Source organism: Phytophthora infestans, genomic scaffold (genome assembly GCF_000142945.1).
Source record: "Phytophthora infestans T30-4 supercont1.4 genomic scaffold, whole genome shotgun sequence".
In the NCBI taxonomy this organism is placed as follows: domain Eukaryota; phylum Oomycota; class Peronosporomycetes; order Peronosporales; family Peronosporaceae; genus Phytophthora; species Phytophthora infestans.
The window spans coordinates 5,047,742-5,053,851 of record NW_003303755.1 but is presented as its reverse complement, the minus strand read 5'-3'; the positions used below and the strand labels follow the sequence as shown (position 1 = coordinate 5,053,851).

Here is a 6,110-nt window from a genome sequence, read left to right as displayed (position 1 = left end):
TCTTGCATCGCAGGGTCCAGAGCGGTCACTGCCAGGCTGGAATCGTTCTCCCGCTACGAGAACGCGCTCTTGGAGCATGTCCAAGAGAAGATGAGCGCCGCAACGGCGGCGGCGTCGATGACGCGTGAAGAGTCTATGAGACTGAAACCGCTCATGGTGAGCGTAAAAACCTTCGAGGGGAAGGATGGAGAGAATCTCCTTCTCTGGACCCGTGAGGTCGAGATGGCCATGGGATCGGCCCTGCTCCAGTCTGAGCATCAGCGCGTGGCGCTGGCTATCTCCAGGCTTGGAGGTCGCGCTCGCAAATGGGCACTAACGTGCGGCACGTCTGTTGACGCTGCATTTCCCACTTGGGATCAGCTGAAGCAACAGCTTTCGCGCGTGTTCGCTCCGCCTAATCAGGCGTACCGTATCTGGTCGAAGTTCCTTGCTACCCGCCAGGGTAAGAAGGAGTTATTGGACTATGTCCAAGAGTTGAGAACTCTTATCGCCGGAATGGCGGCGGACTCTCTTCCGGAACTGGTCAGCGTGACCGTGTTCATGGAGGGACTTCGTGTGAGCGCAGCTCGAACGGAAGTGTTTCGTGTACACCCTTACTGTTTCGAAGAGGCGGTGAATGTGGCATTAGATGCTGAGCACAACTTCAGGTCGGCTCGACATGGTTGGAGCGCTAGTAGCGCAAGCTCTTCGAGCGGTCCAAAGCCGATGGACCTCAGCTATGCTGAAGATGAAGAAGCGGAGCTTTTGCTGCGGAGCAGCGTGCCGGCATCCGCCGATGCTTTGTGTGCAATAGCACTAAGCACTTGAGGGCATATTGCCCTCTGCGCAAGAAGCGCGTGGCTCCGGCGAGCCAACCCTCCGGGTCATCGCCGAAAAACGGCAATTCCCAGTAGGCGCGGGGCGGCCTACTGGGGAAGAATTGAGTTCTGTTGTGCCTCGAAGAGGTAGAGGGCAACGGGGCTCAGCCCCGAAGAGAGCTGAGCTCTCTTACGAGAAGATTGTGTGCAAGCCGGGCTTGCTGGTCGTTCAAGCGAACGTGAAGGGCTTTGCAAAGCCATGGAGAGTCTTGATTGACTCGGGAGCCTCGCGCAACTACGCCCGTCGCTCCACCCTAGAAGGGAGTCAGCTGTATGCTGAAGCACTGGAAGTGCCAACGAGAGATACGATCTATGTCCGTCTCGCAACGGGGACACTGGTAACTGTGTCGAAGGTCTCTGTCGACCTTGGAGTGAAGTTTGAGAACTTCGATAGCGTGGAACGCTGTTTGGTCTTAGACCTGGATGCGAGGTATGACCTCATCCTTGGCATGGAATGGCTGGAACGCCATGAGCCATGGATCGACTGGAAGTCGAAAACGCTGGGTGCGTCGCACCCAGCTCCTAGTGGAGCTTTGGTGAGTCATGAACGCACCTCTGCTAGGAAGCAGAAGCGCTTTTGGCGCGAACACGAGGCCGAGGCGGCCGTAGTGCTGGACATTGGTATGTCCGAAATTGTTAGCAACGAGGTTGCTGTCTGCCCTGAGGGCGTACGTGGTGCGGCACGTTATCCGCTGAGCGGTGCAGGTCAGGTCAATGACCAACTGCTGGGTCCTGGTGAGGACGAGCGCGGAGTGGCGCGTAATCCACTGAGTGGTACGAATCTGGTTGATGACCTACCGCTGCGTGACCCGAGGGTCGCGGTCGACTGCGAGTCGAGGCATCATGGGCGTGGCCCAGGAGATGCAGGTGAAGTGACACCTAGTTCACTGTGTGAAGGTCGAGGACCTCTTGGCTTTCAGCCGTGTGTCTTGCGAGACACTGTATCCTCTTCGAGGAGTGATGGTGCTGCTGCACCCGGTGGTGGTGACGGAGATGTCGCCACACCGCCCTCATCCGGCCGGGCTCGGTCGCGGAGGGAGAAGAAAAGAAGACGCAGGGCGTCTGTGACGTTTTTGACGTCGGACGAGGTGTCCAACGTGACGAGCGGTGATGCTCCACGTGATTGCTGTGAGCAGCTGTATACACTCGTGAACGGAGCGACGGGGGAGGTAGAAGGCGATATCAGCCTTGACACTCTACCCGCTGCAGAGGCTCTGCTAGAGCTGGACGAGATGTCCATTGCCGAGTTTGGCGAAGCCTTGAAGGCAGGCGAGCTAGCCGAGGTGGTCCTGCTGGGACCTGAGGAGGAGTTGAACTCCTCATCCGTCGTGGACGACGCGGTCCTAGAGGACACCAAGAAGGCGCTGAGCGCAAGAAGTGGATCGGCGATCCTCAAAGATCCTTCGGATCCCTTCTACCCGGTGGTGAAGGAGTATGGAGACGTTGTCTCGAAAGACCCACCGACGGGCCTGCCTCCGGATCGAGGCGTGTGTCATGAGATTGACCTGCTTCCTGGAACCAAATACTGCGTAACAAGGCAATGGCCTTTGCCGAGAGAGCAGTGTGACGTCATTGACGCATTCTTCCGTGCGAAGCACGAGGCAGGGATGGTGCGCGAGAGTAAGTCTCCGCACTCGACTTCCACGTTCTGTGTCAGAAAGCCGAACGGCAAGTGGCGCATTGTTCATGCTTTTAACAAGCTAAATGCGGCCACTATCCCGGCGCAAACGCCGATTCCTCGCAAGGATGTTCTGCAGAACAACATGGTAGGCTGTACGTTGTACAGTGCGCTCGACTTGGTCGATGGTTACTACCAATTGCTCATGAGAGCGAGCGACATTCCGCTGACAGCGGTGAGTACTCCGAGCGGTATGCTCTGGGAGTGGCTGGTCATGCCCCAGGGGCTGTCGAACGCACCAGCAACGTTCAATCGTCTTGTGACGCAGTTGTTTAGGCCCCACCGGGCGTACGCTCAGACGTACTTTGACGATATATTCGTCCATAGTCGTGCCGAGCACGGAAAGTCGGACGTGGATAACCACATTGACCACTTGCGAGCGGTGCTCGAGTGCATGCGCACTAATAAGTTGTATGCCAACTTGGACAAGTGCGTCTTTGGCGCGGAGGAAATATCTTTCTCGGGTGCTTCATTGGAGCGAGCTTAAGGGCAGATCCTGCCAAAGTCAAGGGCATCGTGGACTGGCCGCCTTTTTCAAAAAAAAGGACTTACGCAAGTGGCTAGGCTTAGCCAATTACTTGCACAAGTACAGCGCGAACTACGCGGAGATGGCTCGGCCATTATCAGATCTTCTTAAGAAGGATGCACCATGGTGCTGGAACGTCGAGCACGACGGAGCCTTTGAGGCTGTGAAGGAGAGCCTTCTCCAGGCTCCGATCCTTGCGCTACCGGACCCGGACAGTCCGTTTAGCGTCGTCTGTGACGCCTCCGATTTTGCAATCGGTTGTGCTATACTACAAGCAGACGCCGAAGGGCGTGAACGCGTGATCGCATTTGAGTCTCGCCAGCTCAAAGCTGCAGAGAAGAACTATCCAGTTCATGACAAAGAGCTACTTGCAATGAAGTATGCTCTAGTCAAATTCAGGGTACACCTGCTAGGCTCTAAGCCTTTTGTGATCTTTACTGATCATGCGTCGTTACGCACTGCGACACAGTTTCCTCATCTCTCTCAGAGAATGGCAAGATGGCTTTCCTTCTTTGCCGAGTATAACTTCGAGGTGAAGTACAAGCCGGGGCGGCTTAATGTAGTGGCCGATGCACTCTCGCGCAGGCCGGACTACGAGTTAGCCCATGTCACGATAGTGACGTCGTCAGTGCCTGACTTGATACGCGGAGCGTATGCACAAGACGACATGTGCGTAGCGCTGCTACGGGATCTTGGGAGCGAAGCGTTTAAAGACTCTGACAATGAATTGTCTGGGCTCTTACGCGCGAGGCTGCATCGATACTCACTCGATGGCGGCCTGCTGTACTGCAGCACCGACTCTGAGGATAACCCTCGTGTAGTCGTTCCTCATGATGAGAATCTAAAGTATCGAATCCTCTATGAGGTTCATGATACGCCCGTGGGCGGGCACTTAGGTCGGGAGAAGACATATGGCTCGGTGAGCTCGATGTACTGGTGGCCCAAGATGTATAAGTGGGTCGGCACCTATGTACGCACGTGTGAGACGTGTCAACGGACAAAGTCCGCGCCGAGCACGGCAGCGCCATTGGCGAGTTTGCCTGTCCCCAAGGGATGTTGGCAGTTAAGCAAGTCGATGACTTTGTCTCTTTGAGACTGAGCGTAATGCGTCAAGTACGCGACGCTATGGCTGAAAGCCAAGACACGCAGAAGGAACATGCAGATGCCAAGGGCAGAAGCAATGTTGAGAGGTTTGAGGTCGGAGACCAAGTTTATTAAACGCTAAAAACCTACCCACTCATGCAGTGTCTGCAGTCTTCAAAACGAAGTTAAGACCTCGGTTCATAGGACCGTTTAAGGTCGTGGCCAGGAAGGGCCTAGCGTATACGCTCAACCTTCCGAAGAAGATGCGCACGCATCCGGTCTATTATGTTGGCTTGCTTAAGCCATATCAAGACCCTGCTCAGGTGAGCGCGGAGGCGTTGGCACCAACGGTGGCTGGGCCACGGACAGCTGCAGGGCAGCAGGTGGTAGAGCCACGGGAGGCTGAACGACAGCAAGTGGTGGATCCACAGATGGCTGATCAACAGCATGTGGCAGAGCCATAGGTCACGGAGCGAAGTGCTCGAGATGCAGGAGCAAGCCAAGCTGAACGTTCAGCCGAGCAACTGGACGCTCAAGGTCTCAGAGCGTCCAGTCGCTTTTGTGAGTCAACAGTGGTGGCTCTAACCTATCCACAAGGTGGATCATCTCTTCGAGATCGACCGATGGGCGGTGAACGTGAACGTTCACGTCTGCGTTCATACGACGCCGTTCCGGCAAGTGCTGACTCTCCCCGCGAGAGCCCAGCTGAGGCAAGGCCTCCTCCAGCTCTGCTCGATGAGCATGGTGAGTCAAGGTCCGAGACCTGGTTGTGAGTCAACAGTGGTGGCTCTAACCTATCCACAAGGTGGATCACCTCTTCGAGATCGACCGATGGGCGGTGAACGTGAACGCTCACGTCGTGGACGCCGGCGTCGTATGGACGCAGACGCCGTTCCGGCAAGTGCTGACTCTCCCCGCGAGAGCCCAGCTGAGGCAAGGCCTCCTCCAGCTCTGCTCGATGAGCATGGTGAGCTCCACTTTCACGTGGAACGCCTTGTGGCGTGGCGTAGACGCCAGGGTCATACCCAGTACTTGGTGAAGTGGAGGGGTTACCCTCACTCACAGAACGCATGCTACCCTCCGGCAAGATTGCCCCGACGTCGTTGACGCTTACGACCGGGCACATCATGTGCCGAAGCGCCACCATGGCGTGCGACAGCGTCGCCAGGCGCTGGGCGCAACCCACTAGAGTGGGGAGCGATCAGGTCAGTAGTTGAGCTCAGGCTCTGGCCCGTGGCTGCAGCAGCCAGCTCGTACGTATGAGCGGTGCTCGCAGCGGGAGCAGGAGGTGGAGAGACCTCGTAGTGTTAGGGACATGGTCCCGAAGGAAGCATGTGCTTCGTGTTGTGCTGAACAAGGTTCAGGCACAAGCGTCTCGATAGACGCATAGTTGTTTTGAAACAGCTTGCTCGATGAGCATGATCCAAATGTGGATGCGCTGTAACAGCGAAAGTGGTGTCCCGGACGTAGATCGAACCACTGCCCTTTGGCTTGACAGGCCGGAGCTCGACCATTGAGCTATAAGGGCGATGCCCGTACGTCAGTCCGAGAACGGACTACTCATGGTATGAGAGGGCTGCGCCCGGGTGGATTTGAACCACCGACCTGTGGCTTCCAAAGCCAGCGCTCGACCACTGAGCTGAAAGGGCGTTGCTCTTAAGCTTGTCCTTTCAAGGACAACAGTTCATGGAACGAGAGGGCTGTGCCCTGGTGGGTTCGAACCACCGACCTGTGGCTTCCAAAGCCAGCGCTCGACCACTGAGCTGAAACGGCGTTGCTCATAAGCTTGTCCTTTCAAGGACAACAGTTCATGGAACGAGAGGGCTGTGCCCTGGTGGGCTCGAGCCACCGACCTGTGGCTTCCAAAGCCAGCGCTCGACCACTGAGCTAAAAGGGGATTGCCCTTAAGCATTTCCAAGCGTGGACAATCGTTTATGGAACGAGAGGGCTGTGCCCTGGTGGGTTC

General features: G+C 56.5%; 1 pseudogene across 1 annotated transcript; it reads right to left on the bottom strand.

Annotated features, from left to right (window-relative positions):
• Nucleotides 1–5,600: 5,600 nt before the first annotated feature.
• On the bottom strand, nucleotides 5,601–5,672 carry PITG_25901 (annotated as a pseudogene). Its single transcript has one exon. The product of its transcript is annotated as a tRNA-OTHER (tRNA).
• Between the last annotated feature and the right edge of the window lie 438 nt (nucleotides 5,673–6,110).